This window comes from Ochotona princeps, chromosome 30 (genome assembly GCF_030435755.1).
Source record: "Ochotona princeps isolate mOchPri1 chromosome 30, mOchPri1.hap1, whole genome shotgun sequence".
In the NCBI taxonomy this organism is placed as follows: domain Eukaryota; kingdom Metazoa; phylum Chordata; class Mammalia; order Lagomorpha; family Ochotonidae; genus Ochotona; species Ochotona princeps.
The window spans coordinates 17,928,974-17,952,524 of record NC_080861.1 but is presented as its reverse complement, the minus strand read 5'-3'; positions in this window follow the sequence as shown (position 1 = coordinate 17,952,524).

The window sequence follows — 23,551 nt, the reverse complement described above, 5'->3', positions numbered from 1 at the left end:
ACGCAGGTACAGGGCCATCCTCTACTGCTTTCCCAGGTCACAAGCAGGGAGCTGAATGAGAAGTGGGCAGCCCGGATATGATCCCATATGGGATCTTGATGCATGCAAGACGAAGACTTTAGCTACTAGGCTACTGCTTTGTGTGCAAAATTATGAACATTTAAGATAGGATATCTGATCTTTTAATATACATACTCTAATTAGCGGAGTCAGGCCCACTAACTTACCCATCACTTCACATGGTAACTTTTTTGGTTGGATGGTGATTGTGAGACTATCTATGTAACTAGTAAATTTCAGTTATATTACGGTACTATTAAATACAGGCACTGTAGTGCACATGAGATTTTCACCATGAATTCACTGTGTAATGGTATTTTACACCCTTTAGCTAACACATCCCATTTCTTCTTACCTTCCAGTCCCTGTGACAGTTATTTTGTGCCTTGTGAGTTTCATGTCTTTAGATTCCACGCAGAGTAAGATCCCACTTCAACATACATGCTCACAAACACAAAAGGATAATTTCCATACTTGAAAAAGAAAGAAACATTTTCTTTTATAGCAGCATGAATCAGCCTGGAGGGCCTTTTCCCAGGTGAGCTAAATCAGTAAAGACTGCGGGATCTTACTCTGAGGACAGTCAGAGAGGAACCCCAAGTGAACGCAACGGTCGGTGCTACGCCAATCCGAAGCCGGGAACCAGGAACCTCTTTCGGGTCTCCCAGGCGGGTGCAGAGTCCCAAAGCTTTGGGAACTGGATGGGAAGTGGTGCTGCCAAGATTAGATCCAGCACCCACAAGGGATCCAGGAACAAGCAAGGCAAGGACTTTAGTTGCTAGGCTACTGCACTGGGCCTGTGATGAATCTTATAATGTTTAATTTCCTGTTCTATCTTTTGGGGAGATTGTTTTGTTTTATTTCAAAGTTTTCTGCAGTTTAAAATTGTCAACATTTTAATTGTCAATATCTTTTCCCCGTCATTTAATATGCTTTTTATTTCATCTTAGCACCATGTCCAATACTGAGATTATAAATTGTGTAAAGTGGCTTACAGAATTAACTTATTTTATAGATTGCTTACAAAATTGTGTTGTCTTTTACATTTTCTCAGTAAGTGAAAGGATGTGAGGGGGCCAGCATGATAGCTCAACAGGCCAGTATTCCACTCTTTAGCACTGGCATAACAAATGTTTCTAATCCTGGTGGTTCTATTTCTGATTGTTCTCCTTGCTTAATGGCCTGGGAAAGCAGCAGAGAATGGTCCAAATCCTCAGGATTCTGCACCCATGTGGGAGAATTGGAAGACGCTCTCGGCTTCAGATTAGTTTAGCCTTGACTATTGCGGCCCTTAAGCAAGTGAACCAGTGGACAGAACTTTCTGACTCTCCTTGTCTCTATAAATCTGCCTTTCAAATACAAATAAATAAATCTTTTAAAAAAAAGATATGGGGATTTTGGTATAAATGCATTTGTGTAAGATAAAATCTTAGGGGTAAATCTGGCTTTTCACTATTGATCATCAAAACTGATGGCTTGTTCTGTGTGGTCTTATGGTGGGTTATGTTTCTCCTACAACCAATTTGTTTAGAGTCTTATCATATGAGGCTATTGCATTTTGTCACATGCTCTTGTGCACAAGGTCCAGCTGGATGCCTCTCTGCAAGAGTGATCCTGGAGGCTACATCCATTGAGGCAAGTATGAAGCTTCCATACGTATTAGAACTACTGGTGCCTGAATGTGCAGGTGTCAGCCTGGAATACTTGGTGGACTTGTGTCCGTATGAATTGCCTGAAGCCATGTGTCTCAGGAATCAATGTAATGTCTGGGCCTCTTGGAACTGATCTGTTGCCTGGCTGGATGTTGAGCTTTAGCCCAGAGGTTTGGCTTTGCTGGCATTGGTCTAGTGCATTTATCCACAGGTACCGGCAATTTCCCTAGGGACATCTCAAAGCCACGTTTTCTTAGAGAGACCTTGAACTTGGGTATGCAAGATCAGGACTTGAATCTGGGGCCCCAGTTGCCACCTGAAGCCAAGATCATGGGGAACTGTCTTGAGGCCAGTGTGTCAATGGAATTTAGGTCCTTGGTTGTCTTCCTAGTACTTAGTTTTAGAAGGTGTAGCCTCATGCTGGGACAGGTCTACATCTGAGATTGCAGGAAATGGCCTAATGATCAACTTTGTGCCTGGAGAGGCTGACCTCTTTTTGGTTTTCACTTGTATGGGTTAGTGCTAGAGTCCATGCACAGTTGGACTCCTTGCTGGACTGCATGGGTGTGGGGAAGGATTAAGGTGAAAATGCTAATCCTGCTGACTCCAATGTGTATTTTCCTTTTTTCTTTGCTCTACCAAGACACTGTAATGTCTTACTTGGATGTGTTAGTTCTTGCAAGAGTATTTCTTGTATGGATGATTGTTCAGATCTATGTTGGAGTCTGGGCCTCTTGGTGCTACTCAGGTACGTAGTGCTGTGGAAAGGCTCTGTATGTTTATTTTTTTTTCCCAAGAAGCCATTACTGGAAAATATTACATAAGTCTGTTTTTTCAGTTGCTCATGTGGTACCTTGGTGAACCAATGAATAGAGGCTATTTAATGACATAGAAGGTTTTCTATCTAGAAACTCCTCATGTTAGGCACAAGAACACCAAATAGTATAATGATCCACTACATGAAAAGAATGTTTATTCTTGTCTGGTTTGTTGCTTTGTACCTCATTATCACATTTACAGATACAATATAAAACTTCCAGGCTTATGACTTATTTCTTGCATAATATTCCATAGTGAGGTTTATAGGCGCATATAGCACACATTAGGTAGCAAAACCAAAGACATTTCTGAATGCCCAGTGATAAATTGGCTTCAGTGTTGTCTGAGATATGTCATGACAACTTTTATGTGAGCCACTACGAAACTCCTCCAAAGCATAAAACCTCACCAAACACATCGTGTAATCAACAGGAGCTTGTCTACATGCGTGTTTGGCTACAATATAGATGAAATACCTCCCCAACTATGTTAGAGTTGACACAGTGCTTTGGAGAAAATGCTAGACTTGACAAAGTCCCTCAAATGTTCTGGCAAATCCAACAGTTGTCTTGAACTTCCTACATGTATTTTAATATTGCATTCTTGATCTTTTTAGAACAGCAATGTTCTAAATCATAGGGAATAGGAAAGGTGATAGAATTTAAATACTCATGGGTGATACACTCTGGCTGAGGCACAGGGAATCTATTAATATTCTGTTTCTGGCTAAAAAAGCATACATTAACAGCTGGCATAAACTCAAAATGTTTTTTCGAATAAAAATTAGAACCAGGGGTTGTTGACATGTACATCTGTGCTCACTATAGTACTAAATACTTCGAAGCTTATGTGGGCTATAGTGCATAAAATGCAGGATCATCAGAAACTCAAATCTCCTTGTGCTTTATACAAAACTGTGAGCTTTTTTAGACCTGCATTTTTAAAAAGCCATTCATTAAAACTCAGAATAAAGCTACTTCTACGTGCTCACAGGCACAATTGGGACAACTATGCCTAGACGTTAATCCTAGACATTATCCCCGGATTTTCCTTCTTCGAGGAGATTCCATTATGGTGATATAGTTTTGATTCTGTGCTCAGGGCTCCTCAGATGGACTCATGGGTCTTTTTCTTTGAAGGGAAGGGTGCCTTGAAAGAATTATGGGGAAATATGGAGGTTTATGCCCTGAATAGTGTTTCGGCTGTAAGCCCATCAACACACTCACACTTTATGTCTTAACTCTTTGGGATGGCCTCATCTTAGAGCTAGAGAAAAACACAGAAAGATAGTTTTCATCTGATGATTCCTTCCCCACATTCCCACCTTTGCTGGCAAAAGGAGCTGAGGCAAAACCCAGAGTTGGAAATCCCATCCCAATCTGCCACATGGGTGGCAGGAACTTTATACTTGAGCTAGTCCAGCTGCCTGCAGGAGTCTGCACTGATGGCCAGGTGGAGTGGGATCTGGAGCTGGGAAAGAAACCCAGGCACTTGGATATGGGAAATGGATGTTTAAATCTCTAATTAGCCAAATCCTGGATCAATGATTTGAGCAGAAGACCCACCCAAGTCCTGTAAACGAGTTTAGCTGTAAAAAGGATGTGATCCAATTACTTGAAATTCCAACTCAAAAATTAAAAGCAAGATAAAAAGGCACCTCATCTCTGAGAGTCAGCATTAAATCAGTGATAAAGTCTTCACTTGGCCGGAGCTGTGCTTGGTTGGAGCGTGGTGTTTCAACCGTTTCAGTCTAAGTTTCCCTGATTGAGTAAACCAATGTTCATATATTTCAATTGTCACTGCAACACAGTAATTGCATCTCTGGACCACTGATTTACTGTCTGACGCTATTTCTCTTCATCAAACCTGACTTCTTCGGTGAGACATAATGGATATCTGATATCTTCAATTATTTAATGTCTCTCACTGGAACTAAAATGTCCAGCTGTTAGAAATGTTGCATGTTTTGCTTCTTGTTGAATCCCCAACACCTATAGGAATAGAATCCATTCAATGCATTGGGTTAATTCATTAATAATTCATACATCATTTAAATGTTCTAAAGCAGAGATGGTAAGAACAATCAAGACACTAGAGAGTTTTTCTATCTCCATTTTTGATTGATTTGATTTGATCTGCATTAAGGAACCCAATAAAAATTAGAATCCATTGTTGTATCATAACATCTGCCATTTATAAAGCCTTTACAAGAATACATCAAGTGTCAAGACATTCACATTTAGGTGTAGCTAGCTACTCAGAGTCCATTGCAGGTGTAATATGGTGATCCTACCAATCTTTTCTGTCCATAACCCAGAAGTCATAAGCCCTTGTAATGCCTTTCCTTACTATAGAAATAGGTAAACTGGGCCCAGCATGGTAGTCTAGTGGCTAAACTCCTCACTTGAACATGTCGGCATCCCATATGGGCACTGGTTCTAATTCTGGCAGCCCTGGTTCCCATCCAGCTCCATGCTTGTGGCTTGGGAAAGCAGTTGAGGATGGCCCAAAGCCTTGGGACCCTGTACTCATGTGAGAGACCTGGAAGAGGCTTCGGGCTTCTGACTTTAGATTGGTTCAGCTCAGCTCAGACCGTTGCAGCAGCTTCGAGAGTGAATGAACAGACGCAAGATGTTTCTCTCTGTCTCTCCTCCTCTCTGTGTATCTGACTTTACAATAAAAAGCAAAATAAATTTTTTAAAAAAATAGAAGAACTGAAAATAGCATCTCGTCTGTTGTGATGCAGTTTCTCTACCTCATAAAATGCTTAGTGATTAGTTCTAAATAACTTACAAGGTACTTAATCAGGGAACACCATACAAGATAAGATGTCCTTTCAAAATTAGATTCTGATCTATTGAATCCTTGGTTTTAAAGTGTATGTCATGATTTTTATTCAAATGAAATATAGTGTTGAACATCTCCTACTCATTAGGCAGGAGAACAGTGAAATGTTTCCTTGAGTTAAATAATTACTCCTCTCCCCACTACTTCACAAATGTCCAGGGTAATCCCAAGGTACTTGCTGAAATTGTTCATGCTGCATCACCCAGTTTTATCAGGGTTGGGATTTTTGTCTCAGTGGTTATGACATGCTGCAGGTGGGCCTTCTGCCCATCTGGGAGTGCCTGGTTTCAGTCTTGGCTCTTCTGGTACAGACACAGTATCTCTTGATGAGCAGTCCTGGGAGGCAGCAGACAATGGCTTACGTGCTTTGCCCCTACCAGCTCCATGCGAGACAAGGATGGACTTGTTGGCTTCTGAAGTGTTTTGATGATTTATTTTAGCTATTTGAAACATGAGAGAGAGAGAGAGAGAGAGAGAGAGAGAGAGAGAGTGTGTGTGTGTGTGTGTTTGTGTGTGTGTGTGTGAGAGAGAGAGAGAGAGAGAGAGAGAGAGAGAGAGAGAGATCTTACATCTGCTGATTCATTAAAACGTAATTGTCTCCAGTGATTCAGGCTTGGCCAAGCTGGTGCCAGGAGGCAGTATGCCATCGTTTCCCTGGGTCAGAGGCAGGGACTCAAGTTCTTGGGCCATGATCTACCTGCTTCCCAGGCACATAATCAAGGAGCTGAATAGCTAGAAAACACTCCAGGTTTCAACTTGCCAATTTGGGCAAGCCAAATCCCTTTTCGTATAAGGTGCTGTAAAATGGTCTAGGTGCTGGGGCCCGGCACCGTGGCCTAGCGGCTCAAGTCCTCGCCTTGAACGCCCCGGGATCCCATATGGGCGCCGGATCTAATCCCGGCAGCTCCACTTCCCATCCAGCTCCCTGCTTGTGGCCTGGGAAAGCAGTTGAGGACGGCCCAATGCTTTGGGACCCTGCACCCGCATGGGAAACCTGGAAGAGGTTCCTGGTTCCCGGCATCGGATCGGCACAGCACCGGCCCGTTGCGGCTCACTTGGGGAGTGAAACATAGGATGGAAGATCTTCCTCTCTGTCTCTTCTCCTCTCTGTATATCTGGCTTTCTAATAAGAATAATAAAATCTTAAAAAAAATGGTCTAGGTGCTGTTGGACATATGGAAAATCTTCAGATATTTCTGACTCTTTTTTTTCCCTGTGGAATTGCAGTTTATAAACCCTGTTATCCAGAGAAAGAAAATGAGGCATAAAATATACAAGAGGCTTTTGGAACGCCCCTAAGTGTTTGAACATAGATTTTTAACCCTAATCATGAGACACCATCTTACGGCATGCCAAAATCCGATTTCATTTAGACAACGCTTGCTTCGCACGGTGGAGATTGAATGCACAGCCTAAAATTTCACAACTGCTGTGAGTACTCTATCTGCTGCCTTGGAGACCCCATTGGCACAATCTGTGCTCCTCTTTCCCTCCTTTCTAGTTTAGCCTTGCACATCCAGCACTGAAAACAGGAAAATGAACTCTTAATGAAGCTTGTGAGCCCCGGAGAGCATGAACTGTCTCAGGAGAGTATTTGAGAGAAAGCTATGCAAGCTTTAAATTGTTCCTCGGAATTTAATTATTGCACAGCCCTTCAAAATCTCAGTTTTCAGATGCTATGTACTAATCGATGCATTTTTTTATGACTTCACACCAAAGCTTGTCTCGGGAATGAACAAAGACATCCGATGGGTCTACATAGTGAGATTTTGTGATTTTTTATTTAACGAGTATTTATGGAAAACTCAATAAGTGCAGGAGCTGGGGAAAGGTATATAAAGGATGAAGAAATTTCTCCTCTCAAGGATTTTACAACCAAAGAGAAACACACCTAATGAGGGTACAGTGAGATATTTGTCATATCTGTTATTTTACAGAATACTGTACTTAAACAATCTAGACCATATAGTGTCAGTCTTGCTTTTTCCATTCACCTGTAGTGGCTTTAAAATCTGATAGAAGGAAATTATATTGAATGCAGGGCAAGAGCCTGTAAATGCAGTAACATTTTTGAGTAAGAGACGTTGAGGTGACTGGAGAGGAAGCATGCATTTTGTGAAAGAGCCGGGCACTGCAGAGGGAGCCACAGCTGGGGATGCTCAGGTGCCTGGTGCTCTCCACAGAGGAGGGCATGAAGGCAGATGAGGTGTGCTATCAGTCGTCCATGCGCTGGATTCAATAGACAGGTTCAAGGGACAGGAGATAGACAACACATCAGACACAGTAGGAGAGCCAGTGTCACCAGAAGGGAGACTTCTATAAAAACTAAGGTTGAATAACCTATTTTTCAGGTGGCAGGGGACCCTGTGTTGGTGCAAAATAATTAGAATCAATGAACAAGCAGCCATTTGTTATGCTTGGAATTTAGAGGAACATCTTTAGTCTGTTAATGGAACTTTCCAATGGACGTAAGTCTGGGAGAAAAGAATTCAGTGCTTCTTAGCTTCACTAGATATCTACCTCGGCCTACACAACAATGATGTACGTATGTGTTATTTGCTCTTTGAGAGTGCCCTGTTGTTGTTGTTGTTGCTGCATCCTGCAACTCCTCGCAATCTGAAGATGATCTGTTTATAATTCTATTCTAGCTTTTCTAACTTCCGATTTAAGAAGTTAGAACCAGCCAGGAAGCCTTGATGGCCAGTGCTAGAAATTTACTTGCAGTGCATGTAAGCAAAAGGAAACATTTCAGTAGCGTATCAGATGCTCACTGAGCTGATGAGGAGTTAAAGAAACAACGAATAAAGCGAGGCAGTTCCAGGAGGAAGACGCAGAATCGCAGCCTCCATCTGTCAGGACACATTTACAAGGACACAGTGGAAAGCACACATTTCAGCTATTTTTTTTTTTTTTTGGTTCCCCTAAGCTTCAAATCCCTGGAAAGACACTTCCACCTGACCTAACCCGGGTCACTTGCTCATCCTTTTGCTAGGAGAAGACTCCTCGAATGAGTGACCTCCAGATGGATTCAAATAGAGTTATCTCTTCAAAATGAGCCAGGGTGTTGTTTGGAAAGAGAAATAGAGTGAGGCCCCCGATGAGAGAATAACTAACTATGTAGCTTGTATCTCTGCAGCTTTGGCTCCCTGCCATCTGCCAGTCTTCCCGCACTCTCCATCCACCCCCAGGCCTGCTGTCTACCATACTGTGCTCGGTTCACTGTGTAACTTAGTGTAGGATCCAGGCAGGAGGAGGGAACTGGAACATTTGACTCTGTTTGCAGGAGATTGTTTTTCAGAGGATGCTCATGAAATCTTAGTTTTGGCTGTTGTACGTGGGGCTTGGTAGAACCAAGGAATGCTGCAGAAGTGCAATCTGAGTCCTGGTGGTATTGTATGAAGATGGTTGCTGCTCAACTAGGAAGAATCTGTTGCTGCCCTGAAAGTGTGTTACACGTCAGAAAATCCCTTTGCTCCTTTTATTTTATTTTATTTGTTCCTTCTGGACCTTTCCCTAACCCTTGCTGTGAAAGTTCTGGCAAACTGCTTCTTAGGGAGACAGGGAACTCTACTTCCCCACTGTTTCCAAAAGCAAAGTTCTGCTTTGAGCAATTTGTGTTTGAGGCTAATGGTTCGGCTGTATTCAAAGTTGGTAGACCCCTGTTGTTTGCAACCAGCCACTCTCCATGTTCTTTGGGTTTGGCATAATTTCTGGGAAATTCCCGAGTCTTCTGCTGTGTTCTATTCTATGAGTGGGCTATTGCTCTAAATAAACTAGAAAATGAAGTGTGGGCAAACAATGTGCCTTGAACTCTGAAATAATTATTGTACATTATTTTTAAATTTTAATACACGTTTGGTTTGAGATAGAAAAAAATAAGAGAGAGATTATCTATCCTTCTGTCTAAGCACTCATTCTTTAAAATGCTCAAAATAGCCAAGGCTGAAACACACTGAAGGTAGAACTCAACAGCTCAACTCATTTTTCCCATAGGGTCCATTATTTGTTGTCTGTCCATCATCCCCATCCCTCTTCTGACAAGGATGTTGGAATTCAAATTGAGCTAAAACTTGAACTCTGATATTGAATGTTGGTACCCAAAGCCCATGATAATATACTATATATTAGTTGATATCTTAGAACAGTTGTGTCAAATATAGTCTTCTCTTGGGGCCCTTTGGTTCCAAGTTGTATGAGAATGATCCGTGTAGTCTCCAGTAATGGTCCATGGCTGCTTCCTCCTTTCAGATCCCATTTCAACATTAGTCATGTGAATCTGTCCTGGATGGGTGAAGTTATTTCTGAATCAGGTCAAAGAGTAAAATCTTTTTGTGACCATGAGGCTGGCCCAAAGACAGATTACTTAACAACAACAACAAAAAGTTTAGAGAAAAGCTTAATGAACTATGCCAGCGTTGAAAACACTGGCTAATAGTTTCAGCTGGTCTCTGCCTGTCCTCTGCTTTCACAATCAGTTCCTTTTCAGGGATAGTGCAATGTACTAGCCTTACATTGAAACCCTGGTCCTTCTTCCTCAATGTAATCACTCCACTATTCCGCCATTCTTCCTGACCAGTACTACACCTAAATGTGCAACTCTTAAAGAAATTGTCTTAGTATCAACCTCAGACCTGACTTCAAATAAAGAAGAACGTCCATAAACCATAAAAGAGCTTTCTACTAGTTCTAAGGGAATCAACTGGATGGGTAAAAATGAGGCAGATATCTTGTTACTATTAGAAAGAGATAACAGTGGGATGATTCAACTGGCTAATCTACCACCTGCAAGTTCTAGCATCTCTTGCAGACACTGGTTTGCATCCCGGCTGCTACAATTTCTATCCAGCTCCCCGTTTGTGGCCTGGCAAAGCAGTCAAGGATGGCTGAAAGCCTTGGGACCCTGCACCCATGTGGGAGACCTGGAAAATGCTCCTGGCTCCTGGCTTTGGATCTGCTCTATTCCAGCTGTTGCAGACATTTTTGAATGTGAACCAGCATCTGGAAAGATTTCTTCTCTCTGTCTCTCCTCCTCTTTGTAAATTTCTCAAATAAAAAAGAGAGCGAGAGCGAGAGTGAGAGAGAGAGAGAGAGAGAGAGAGATTAAGCAACAGACAAAACACCATAAAACATGCAAGAGATTTTTAGTAAATCTAAGTTGATTTAGGCTCCACTCTTACTTTTGTTTTCCTAAAACCCAATTTATGCAAAATAAGTCATTACAAATATTCTTCTCACTCATTCTTCTCCATTTCATTTCACCTTTGCAAATGAAATCCTTAATGGTTATTGTTCCAATATACCTAAAAAGCTCTTTTAAGATCAATAATGTCTAACAAATGCAGAACCTACCAGATTTTTGTATCTCTTTATCTGTCTTCCCTTGTCTGGCACCTGCACAAGTCTGACGATGCCAAACTTCATTTTTGCTTACTTTTTTTCATGCTTCTTAATAACTCTCTCTGTTTCACTCTCTAAATTCTGGTTTCCTGAGTTTCACTTACTTCAGCAATTTTGTACATACTCCAGACAGTTAAGTCATTCCTATGTAGACAGTAAGAAGAAAGTTTTATACTTAAAGCTGTTCCATTTCAAAATTCTTTATCAAATGGGTGTTTGGAAGTCAAATTTGCATTTCAAATTAAGGGCTCAAAATGAAAATAATAATTTCCTCTTTTCTTTCTAGTGTTTGTTCTTTGTCTAGACTTTCTCAGCTAAGTAAATGGCTTCAGTGAAAACCTTATTGCTTAGGTTAAAAATCATGTGTCAACCTCGATTCTTCCTTTTCTTATATCCGCACAGTCGTTTACAGAAGTATGTCTTACCAACTTTGCTTTAAATATATTGATTTCCTCCTCCATTGTTACTGCCAACACTTTGGTATAAAAAAAATCTCATCTCTTGGCTTGATAACTTAACTATGAAGAGACCTTTTCAAAAAAAGTTATCATGTGTAGGTTATTTTCCAACTGGCTAGTCTTGGGCAAAACTGATGAATTATTGCTTGTCTTCCTCACAGCTCTGTACATCAACACGTTTTACCCACTCTGATTCTAAGAAGCTACCAGCTTCCTCTTTGCTCTTCAATGACCACAACTTGGAGTTGTGATTTCTGTTCAGCTGAGCCATGGTCCATACTCTTCCAATCTCTGACTTCCACAACGTTGGGTTAACTCGCAGCATTGAGAAGGACCATCCAACTCTTCTGAAGAAGGCTTTGTTTTTACAGGTGGGAAGCCTCACATTGACAAAGACAAAGGCAATTCCACAAATACACAAGGCTTGCACACGAAGATGATAAAGAATCCAACATTTAAATGTTCAATTCAGGAATGGAAACACAACATTGCATAACTTGGGATCGTCTGCTCCAAGTCTATCTCTTATCAATAAAGCCATTACACTTCAGGACCGCTGGGTTCCTAGTACCACAATGAATAAACGGCACTACAGGCAGGTCTCCCGATCTCCTGGGACTATTTTTCTTCCCCCAAAGCCTGTCTCTTCTTATTGTATACTATGAGATTGCTTGCAATGCAACAAATATAAGAAACAAATATTTGACAATGCTACTGACTGTTTACTCCAATATTCAAAGCACTGTTCAAAGCATAGTATATTTGTGGACTTATATTTTTCCGGATTTTCATTTTATTATGCATAATGAAATGGAGACTCGGAAAATTTAGTTCATTGCCTAGTGGCAACACATGATATTAACACTATAGGCAAAACAAGGATGATCAATGAGAATAATGAGGTTCTAATCTCAGGCACTGCTCTCCAGGCCAGTCAGAACTAGTATTCATTGAACAGTTGTTCTGTTTCTAGCGTGGCTGATTCTACTTCAGTACAACTCCCATTATGCACCTAGAGACTCTCCAAGGTGGGTGAGGAATCTTTTTACATTTGTAGCACAATGCTGGAAAGTCCTCCAGAGTTTTCTGGACTGAAGCATCTTTTTTACTATTTGTCCCTCTAGAGACATCTCCAAATATCTACTCATCAGTATCCTATAATGACGGGCTTTCGCTGAAGAAGCTCTATCCTGTAAAATGGATAATGGACATGAGAATGTCAAACTGTGGGTACAGGCAGCAAACACATTAAAACCTGTGGTTGTGAGGCAGCTTCTTTCTTCAGACTTCATAGAGCATCTCTTCTGTGGTTGAACGTCAAGCAGGGCCATGCTTTCTTCATTCTACAGGGCTCCTTTCAGTTCCTAGAAGCTTGTGACTTATTATTTATCATGTAGGGCAGTGTAATCCTTTCGATTTCACAGATTTTCATTTTTTTCTCATGTCTTGAGGCATATATCATCACAGTCAAAAGTCCCACTTTTTTTTTTTTTTTTTTTTTTTTGGCCAAACAAAAGATTGCCTGCTCAGAGAGAAATGACAGCTGTCTTTTTGGGGTTGTAAGCTGCTGTCATCAGTTGTAAGGTTGCTTTAACATACGTTCCTTCATTTCTCCTTTCCTGCTGCTATTCTAACTATATAGCCAGAAATGCTTTGGCCACATCCTGTCAGAGTGAGATGGGTGTTTGGAGGAGAGGTTGAACGACTCGCCCTGCATCAGCTCCTTGAACAATGGAGGATTTGCACCTGAGCATTGCTATTCTCTTCCTGCTAAACCTGAGACTTTTCAAATTACCTTTTCCTTCTGTGGTCTCCATAAGTAGTTACAGATCAAATTTGTGCACAAAATGTAATAAACTTGTATGTGTTCTTCTACTCCTGTATTTTCTACAACTTCCCCATAAATGTACATATAACCTTCCCCAACTTAATACTGTATCAAAATAGCTTGACAGTGCAATTGCAGACAATGCAATTTAAGTCATGACTGCAGAATCATGGAGTTCTTATTTTTTTCTTCTTTAAGCTAGCTAAAAAATGTTTATTATTTTTATGAAGAAGCCCCAACTGTCTGATTCTGATAACCTTTCCAAATCGTGTTGAGCTAGGCAATGAGCAAATTAATTTTAGCAGAATTGATCATCACACAAATATGGTTCACCACACAAACATAATAATTTCATTTCTCAGACAATTATTTCTTTTGTGTATTTGGTGTGTAGCCGTTCATATCTCACTGGAGGTTTATTTCAATACAACCTCCCAGCACACATACACATAATCACACAAATAGTTCATGGTGTTTGGTTTTGCCACCTAGTGCAATGCTTGCACGAACCTAGTTAAGTTTCCATCCCTGTAGTAACACTGTTTCTGCTTGAGGATAGGATGCCTTGCATCTTCTTCTTCTTGTTGCCTTTTAGGCTAACTAACCAGAATCAGCAAGCCCCCATCTGGTTCCTAGAAAACCTTTGGAATACCTCTGTGTTATCATCTAGTCTGTGCAACATGGCATGCCTCCCACCTCCAGTTCCATGACCGTTAGTAATCACCCTGCGCATTGCTGAAAGAGGCCATACAAGGACTAAAAGAGATGGCTCCCCAATTATAAGTACCATGCCACGTTATTCCCAGAAACACTGCATATAGTATCCCATACCCCTCATTCCCGTCGCTCTGGTCTTTGAGTCCTCAGCATCCAGCAGGTGGTGAAGTTCATCCGTAAGTTAGGCTCCTGCCTCTCTGTTCTTTGGCTTTTGCTGTTGATGCTCAGCTTTAACATCCCGACACTGAATGGACATGAGCATCATTCTGTGATTCCTTGTCCCTAGCCCAAAACAGCTGCAGTTGAAAAACACTGACTTTCCTAATTTTCTCTGATTAGATTCACACACAGGAATGTCTTGGTTTTGCATCTTTTTCCTCCAGAACATACCCAGGGACCTCTGATTGTCACTCTATACAGAACTTCCTTCTATCAGTACTTTCCAAGTTTACAGCAAGAGGCCTCCTAAACATTATTCCTTCTCCTGGCTGCCAACATGATCTTTATAACTAAATGTATGGTGCTGCCTTGCTTGCAAAACCTCCCCTATGCTTTCCCAATGCAAGTAAAACAAAATCCAAATTCCTTTTCCTCAAGGCCTCCCATGATCTGTTATTCCCTTCTCTCGAATCTACTTCCTACTCTTTTCTCCCCTTGATCTCCTGGATCTCCTTCAAGAATTTCTTCCACTTGTTCATTCTAACTAGAATTCTCCTCTGGAACCTCACTGCACTGCCATGCATTGCTCAGAGTGTGGCAATCCAGGCAACAGAAAATGGTCTCAGTCACGTTGGACCCCCCTAAAATGTTCTGAGATGTCCATAGCTTGACCCTTGCAGTGAGCAGTCAACTGGGATAGTAGGCAATTATCATCTCTGGTCCCTGGTAAAGCTACCTGTTAAAACATAAAATTGTGCTTCTCCCCATGTGTTACCTTTCCAAGAGCACCTTCTCTTGAAGGCGAACTGAAGGACAAAATCAACATATCAGATCCCCTCCTTTGCATGAATGGGAGGAGGAAGCCACCAGTTCTACGTTTCCGATGTCTTTGGTTTTAGACAAGGTACCATATTGTTGCTTATTGTGAATGAGTGTTTTCTTCTTCTTTTTTTTTTTCTTCTTCTTGTTCTTCTTCTTCCTTATGTTCTTTTGGTGAGTTCCCTGACATGCTGTATAAAAGATACTATTTCCACAAGTTCATGGAGCTTTTCTCTACCCTTGGAACCCCTCCTGTCACTAGGGAAGGAACTTTCCCCCCCTTTTTCCGAAATAAGCCCTGCTTTGCAATCTAGAGCACTGTGCACGAAAACTTCTTTCATGTGAGGCAAGAAATGAGGTCACTGCCCTGTTCTGCGTCAAATTCCCTGCAACAATTTTGGTGCTATGACACAGATGTTACTAGCCTGACCTGAACCAACACCAGCACAACATTGCCATGACTTCAAATTCTAGGGGAGACCCTTGCAAGGGTGAGCATGTATATATCAAGAAAATATCTCCTTCTGGAATAGAATCTTACTTTTAGTTGGTAGAGCCTCTGAAAGTCACTTTCTGTTTGACAGGAGTCAAATAGTTACAAATACAGTGGCATAATTAAGTCTTATTGTTTCTTCTAGTGGTGCCTGGCGGTTGGGTTGCAGGTGGTCTTCTTTCCCCTTATCCTGATTAACATGCAGCTATGAAGTTTCCCTTCACAAGCTAGGCCAAAACACAGGTTTATCACCTCCTTTATTAGCCAGTTGACTGGTTAGGGCTTGGGTGTTACCATGTATCTGGTACGACTCCAAGAGCAACCCTGGGAGGGAAGAGTGCCCAACCCTGAGAAGACAAGAGTTCCTGACAGTTCCCCTTTCATTACACTGCTGCACCACTGCCAGCCTAGTTGATTGGATAGATTTTCATGCCAGTGTGAGCTTAACCCCCCACCGCCCCTCAACAGCATCCATCGGGGAATGCTCCTCTCTTCCACCTGCAGTGGTACTGGACAGTCCCCTGAGCTTGTAAGAGTCTGCCTTTGATTCATTTTTGGAATAAAACTGGCCAACTCTTTGAATATTTATAACTTACTTTTTTTAGTTACATTTTTTTCCTAGGATTTATTTATTTGTATTTGAAAGGCAGATTTACAGAGAGACGGAAGGACGGAGATCCTCCAGCCACTGGTTCACTCCCCAAATGGTCACAGTGGACAGAGCTAAGCTCATCTGAAGCCAGGTCTCCCATGTGGTTACAGGGTCCCAAGAACCTGAGCCATCTTCCACTGCTTTCCCAGTTCATAACCATGGGGACAGATTGAAGAGCAGAGCAGCTGAACACAAAGTGGTACCCAGACAGGATGCCAGTGCCATAGGCAGTGCTAGACCACTACACTGACAGCTTAGCTCTTTTGTTGTTGTTGTTTAGCATGTTTGCTTATTTAGTTACATTATTTATGTATGTATTTGAAAGAGCTATGGGGGGAACAGACATGTATAGCGTGATGTCTCCTATCTGTTAACTCATTACCCTCATGGTTACAAAGGCCAGCACTTGTATGGGAGAAAGACAGGATCAGGGAGTTTAATTTAGGTACCCACAGGAGTAGTAAGAGCCCAACATGTGGTCTATTTTTCTGGTGCCTTTCTTAGATCACAAACAGGGAGTTGGATTGAAAATGCAGCAGCTTAAATTTGAACCAGAGCCCGCATAGGGTCCTAACATCACAGGCTGCAACTTTACTTCTTACTCCACAATTCTACCTCCTCATTTAATTTTTTATACTCCTATAGACAATACTACAGTGACCAGCTAGAAAATGATTGTATTTACAGGGAGGAAGGAACGTGCTGGTTGTAATGGAGTATGATGTGAAGGAATTGTGGCGAAGGCTTGCAAGTACCTTTGTTTGAACTGAGTAATAGCTTTAAAGGTGTTTAAGTAATTTACTTCTGTTTTGGTTATTATGTCTGATTTTCCTGTCTGGCTTTTTGTTCACAGTTAAAGGGCAGGAAGATGAGAGAGAAGGAGAGAGAGAGAGAGAGAGAGAGAGAGAGAGAGAGAGAGAGAGTTAATCTCCAAGGCACATAGTTGCTTTAAGCTCAGACACCAGACCCTGGAGCATGGAAGAAGTCGACCCAAGGAATAATGGTCCTTCCCTTGTCTGTGTGCTGAGCTTCGCGGCTGTCATCCTCTGTTGCTTGATTGTGTGGCGTATCCATTTAGGATCTTGTGTTCTTTGATGAGTGAATCTGAACATCAAATCATTTAGAAATTCTAAGTTTGGTTAGCTCACGAAAAGAGGAGAATTACAGCAAACAGGAACCGCCAGCCCTGAATAAGACATTTCTTCAAAAGCAAGCCCTGGCAGCCACTGCAGGACACTCCTATTATGTCTGCCCTGACATCATTTCCAATAATGTAAAGCTTCCGTCAGCAGCTGATGCAATTCAGTGTTTTGATTACAGCTCATCCTCCTTAACCTGTTGCTGATGTCTCCCATCCTCCTGGTTGCTGTGATGTGGACCTCAAGATTCTTAGAAGGTCAAATACCTGTTTCTAGTGAAATAAATGTTCTCCCACCAAGCTCTCCTCTAGAACCTATCTTTGAAACCTCCCAGTTTAAAAATCAAGATGTTAAGAGAACAGCTTACTTCTAGGAAGAAAATGTATAGGGATGGTACTGCTTTGTAATAGGTCAAGCAAGTGTCTGTCATGCCAGTGTCCTACCTAAGTGATGGCTACCCAGGGCACTGGGGGAGAGGTGCTGAGTCCACTCCAGCCCAGGCAAGTAGCTCAGGTTTCAGCCCTTAGCAGCAGGGACCACAGGGCCCAGTTATGTCACCAGGCTGGTGGGATTTCAGCTGACCAATGACATACCTGAACGGACAATGCTTACCTAACTAGGGCACAGACAGTCCCTTTGTCAGCCCTAGGGTCCAGAGGGGACCTTATAGCTTCCTTTCTCTGCTTTCCATGCTGCATGAAGGAGGCCCAGGAGCAGATTTTCCAATAAAGCTTCTGTTACAACTTTGAACAACTTGCTGATATTATTCCAGCTGGTGGTCAGTGGTCACATCTAACAATAAGCAACGGTTTGAATCCTTGATGCTCCACTTTTTTAAAAAAGATTTTAATTTATTTTTATTGCAAAGTCGGATATACAGAGAGGAGGAGAGAGAGAGAGAGGAAGATCTTCTGTCTGATGATTCATTCCCCAAGTGAGCCGCAATGGCTGGTGCTGTGCCGATCCGAAGCCAGGAGCCAGGAACCTCTTCCAGGTCTTCCACGAGGGTGCAGGGTCCCAAGGCTTTGAGCCGTCCTTGACTGCATTCCCAGGCCACAAGCAGGGAGCTGGATGTGAAGCAGAGCTGCTGGGATTAGAACCTGCGCTCATGTGGGATCCTGGTGCATTCAAGGCGAGGACTTTAGCCACTAGGCCACGGTGCCAGGCCCAATGCTCCACTTCTAATTCATTTCCCTGCTAATGAAGTGGGAAAGTATCAGAAGGCGGCCCGAGTAATTGTGTCCCGGCCCCTCATGCAGGAGACTGGTTGATGGTCCAGTCTCCTGGTTTTCATCTTACCTGACCCCAGCTACAAATTTGGAGAATAAACTTGTGGAATGGAAAATTTCTGTCTCTCCTACTGTCTTATAATTATTTCAAATAAACAATTAATAACATGAAGAATTAAATAAATAAATCTTAAAACAAAATCAAAACAAACAAAACAAAAAAGGAGCCAGTATTGTGTCCCAGCTGCTCCATTTCTGATCCAGCTCCCTGCTAACTCGCTTGGAAAGGCAGTGGAAGGTGGTTCATGTAGGTGAGCCTGTTGCCCATGCATGATACCCAGATGAAACTCCTGGTTCCTGGCTTCAGCCTGCTGCATCTTAACATCTGTGAACTTCTGGGGAGTGGGTACACAACAGATGTCTTGCCTTCTCTTCCTCCTCCTTCTCATTGTAAAGCTACCTTTCAAACAAAAATAAAAGGACACAAAGGAAGGAAGGGAAGAAGGTGGAACCCTGAGCAAAAATCTACTAAGGACTGTCTATGTAAATGTTTAGGTAAATTCTTTTGCATTTCAAATTGAACAGTTTGAGAGAATCTTGTTCCCTCAAAGTGCCTCTGTATAAGAGACTCTGACAGGAAAGGACACTAAATAATAAAATAAAGAACTGAAACAGCTTTGGAATAGCAGCAAATGCTACTACTACACAAAGGATAAAATTACTGATCTGGGGTCCACTTTAGTCACTTTTAACATTAAGCTTTGTTTTTAGATCAAAGATATTATATGGAAATGCCCCAAATCAATTACTCTTTGTAAATAATGTTTTCATCACTTTAAATGAATTCCTTGGGCTTTAAGATTTCAGATAGCTCTACACTCTTGAGTAGGTATCTACTTTGTTGGGAGAGCTATTTAAGATAAGTCTTTAAAATGTGACAAATTTTCCAGCCTGAAAAAGTATAAGAAAAATCTAATGATATAGACTGATTTTTCGATTTTTTTGGCAGGGGGGAGCTTTTTCAGAACAGTGAAAGGATATTAACTCGGGGTAGACTCGTGTCCTAGTTTTGGAAGCAAAGATGGTCAGTTATTACTTTAAGGGAAGAAAGCCGTTGGAACCAACCACTTCTTTCCAGTGTTTCTAAGTGGTTAGAAAATGTAATTGTGTCTCTTGATGTTATTGTTATTTATTGATTTTTAGCCCGTCCTTCACAAAATTAAAAGAACTGAAGAATCTCAAGCTACTCCTCTCCTCTTCGAAGACTTGCTTATTATTTTCCCAGCACTCGCTTGGCTACAAGGTTAAACATGTATAGCTTTGTGTTCTTTTTGATGTAAGAATCAATGTGCTATCATCCATTGAACTGGGCTTAGGTGAAACTGAAATTCAGAATCCAGACATCCGTTCTGAAATGAAGCATTTCTCCGAATTCTCATTTATGTGATAGGAATTCAACCGAGGATTTAAATTAAGACGGAACATTATTGCTGGTACAAGTGACTCTTGTCACAGGATGTAATTTTCCTGTTGGAACACATTTACTTGGGATGAACATGAGACCTGTTATTTTTTTTTCTTAGACTTTGTGCTTCTCAGGGGCAAGGCCAATGAGGTACTCATATCTGTGCCCCTAGATTTCCTTCCTGGTACATATCACGTGCATCTTAAGTGATTTCTGGGAAGATCCTGGTGAAGCTTTCCTTTTAATGCCTTTTATTCCTTTTTGAAACATTTATTTTCACTTTCTGCATGTGTTTCATACTGCTTAAAATTAAAAACATCAACAAAGGGGCCAGCATTGTGCCGCAGAGATATTTCATGGTAATCTCAGTTTGATTCCTGTGTGTTCCGCTACCAACCCAGGTTCCTGATAATGTGCTGGGACGTAAAGGATGGACCAAAGACCATTGCTGGAGATGAGGCTCTTCTCATCGGCCTGGCTTCCCTCATTAATCATAACCATTTAGTAGGATGGCTAGTTCATGGTAGATCCTTCCTTCTCTCTTCCTCTTTGTCTGGCTCTCTGTCACACTGTCCAGTTCTTAAAAAAAAATGAATCTTAAGGCAGCATAAGCACAAATATGATATAACATAGTGTTAAGAACAAAAGATATGAGACTATTATAATAAAGTATGCTAACACAAAACACAAAAGACTAATATTTCAAAAGTAGTTTTGAGCAGGTGCTACTCTGAGAGGGATGTAATTCAGTGTTAAATATTTTGGAATCCCAAATTAGGTATCTATTCTGAGGAACATCCTGGTAAACTGCTGCTGAGAACAGAGGACTGGAGAGGCAGTCTGGGAGGACACATGCCTGGAGATGCCATTGGAAGTCAAACTGTTGCCAAAAAGAAGATGAATCAGAGAGCCCAGTGACTGAATCCTTGACTTGCAAGTTCTGGGATCCCATAGGAGCACTGGTTTGTATCCCAGCTGCTCTACTTCCCATTCAGCTCCCTGCTTGTGGGAAAGTGGTAGAGAATGGCCCAATGCCTTGGGAGCCTGCACCTGCATGGGAAACCAGGAAGCAGCTCCCGGCTTCAGATCAGCTCAGCTCCCACCAGTAGGGCCATTTTGGGAGTGAACCAGTGAACGGAAGATCCTTCTGTTTCTGCTTCTCCATAAATGTGATCTGCCTTTCCAATAAAAATAAATGCACCTCCATATCTCAGTGCCCTATTTAAATCCTCATAGACACAAAGCCCATCAAAAGGATGTTTATGTATGTAAGCTTACATATATTGTATGTTTTCCAAAATATGAAAATATGATATTAATTGGTATCCATTAATAAAATAAATACATTGGGGGAAAAATCAACTCTTTAGAAAAACAGAAGTGCAGTTTGCATGGTTGTGAATGTCACTCTAAGCTTTCTTGGTCCAAAAGCCACTGCTTTACATTCACGAAATGAAGGGAATTATGAGGCATTTATATTCAGCCTCAATTTCTTTAGATCGTATTTCAAATTATAGCATTCAGAAGAGTCACCACAGTTCAAGTTTCGACTGCTCCATCTCCAACCCAGCTCCTCGTTAATGTGCCTGGGAAAGCATCAGAAGATGACTTAACTGCTTGTGCTCCTGTACCCCTGTGGGGGACCTGGATGGACCTGCAGGGTCCGGGCTTTGGTCTAGCTTAGTTCTGGACATTGCAACCATCTGGAGAGTGAGCTCATGAATGAAAAATTTCGGTCTGTCTTTTTGTTCTCCATCCCTTGCCTGTCAAATACATATTTAAAAAAAAAAAAGCAATTCCCATACAACCCACTATCAGAAATCCTCCCTCATTCTCATATTAACTTTTTTTTTTTGTAAAAGATGAGTCCAATAATCATTGCTTTGCTGAAAACGCACCTAGGCATTACATCACAGAGAGTATTCTGAGTTACAGTTTTCCTGTTGACAGTTTTAACTTCTCTATTTCCTGATCAACAGGTGTTTGTCTGATGTCTGTTTCTTCCCTCAAATGAGTTACAGTGCCATGAGAGGAATAGGAAAATATGTAAGCAAGCAGAAGACAGTGATCATGACAGAGCAACGTGACAATGAGAGGAGGAGGCACGAAGGCCCAAGGAGAGGGAACAGGCATTCCTGCAGAGCAGGCTGCAGTTAGAGTGTCCACCAAGGAGCAATGAGGAGAGAGGGGAGAATCCTGAAGAAAGAGCCAAACTTGCCCTCTGGGAAGCAGGGCTGAGGTGCACGAAGTAAACTGGAAGGACGTCCCTAGAATCACACAACATGACTCGTCCACTCACATACTTGCAGCAGCCTCCACACACGGGTGCTTACCCTGTGTGGGAATTCATCCTGAATTGGGCCAATAGAAATATTCCTACAACTAGGCAAACAGAGATGTGGGTATTGGGATTGCAGAATCATAACAAAATGATACGAGCACTAATGATCTCTAGAGGTTTTTCAGATGAATATATTTCTACATTCACATGTTGTTTGAAATGTTGCATGATAGATTAGCGGGTTCGCATGACTGGAACCTCAGGTTCTTTTTTTTAGGAGTCTAAGATTTTAGGCATGATCAAGGAAGCCAGACATACTATAAATACCTTCAGCTTTTGCCATGGAATCTAGCCCGTAAAATTTCCTTAGGACACATTTTGGAAGTAGAATCGCACTTTCAAATGAATATACATTATTAAAATATTTTAATATGTCCTAAAATATGCTCTCCAGAAAAGTTACTCAATTTAAATTCCATATTGCAGAGTCACTTACTATGTAAAATAGATTTTGTTTCGTAATCTTTCCAATCTGGTATATAAAATTAATGTAGAATACTGCTAATTACAAGTTGAAACCGAATGCTTTCTGTTCACTTTTATTTTTGTTTCTTTTGTTTTTTTGGAAAGATTTATTTTTATTGGAAAGGCAGATCAGATTTATGGAAAGAAGGAGAGACAGAGAGCAAGATCTTCTGTCTGCTGGTTTACTCCACAATAGTGACAATGGCTGACTGGGGACACAGACTCTGCTGGACCCTGTACTGGCATGCACACACAGGAATCAGGCCTGGGATCACTTCAAGAAGTTTCTTTGGGGTTCCCTCCAACTGAACTGCTAATCTCAGAACCACAAACATGAGAAGCGCAGGTTCCATGGTTTGACCATGGAGTGTAAATGTCAAAGCCGAGCCTCCTCAGAGGCTCAGATGGAACAGTGGACAGCAAATCCAAGTGCGCGTGGAGGATATGGCAGTCTGTTGGAATCTGCAGAGGACACCTGGCACCACAACATGACAGAGGACAGAACAAATCGGTATCTACCCCAGCCATGTGTTGGCAGTGACCCTGAATAGATTTCATGCTGCTTTGAATAGCGAGATTGGCAGCAACTCAGAACTGTTGAACTGTCAAAATCACTTGAGCAGGACCCTCAGAGCATGCCCCACGTCATAGACCTAGGATGGGTGGGAGGTTGGATGGGGTTTCTCCCTTTGTCTCTCCCCTTACCCCAGATCTAGAAAAAAATAAAAATAATAATGTGGAGACAATGGTCTTGCCCATTTTCCTGTAGCCCTTGACCCTTTGTGCCCTAATCAACTATGTAAAGATTATCAAAATAAAATAATAATTTTTAAAAACAAACAAAAATATAGTCCATTGCTAATCAAGTGGGTTGGCATGCCTCTTGCAGAAGAGTTTCAAATAAGTATGGTGTCTTGTGATGGGAAAATCAAGCCTGACACCCAAAGAGCTGGGCAAGAAGAGGGCTTTTTGGATCAGAACATCTTCCTCCTCTTTCCAGGGTGACCTTAC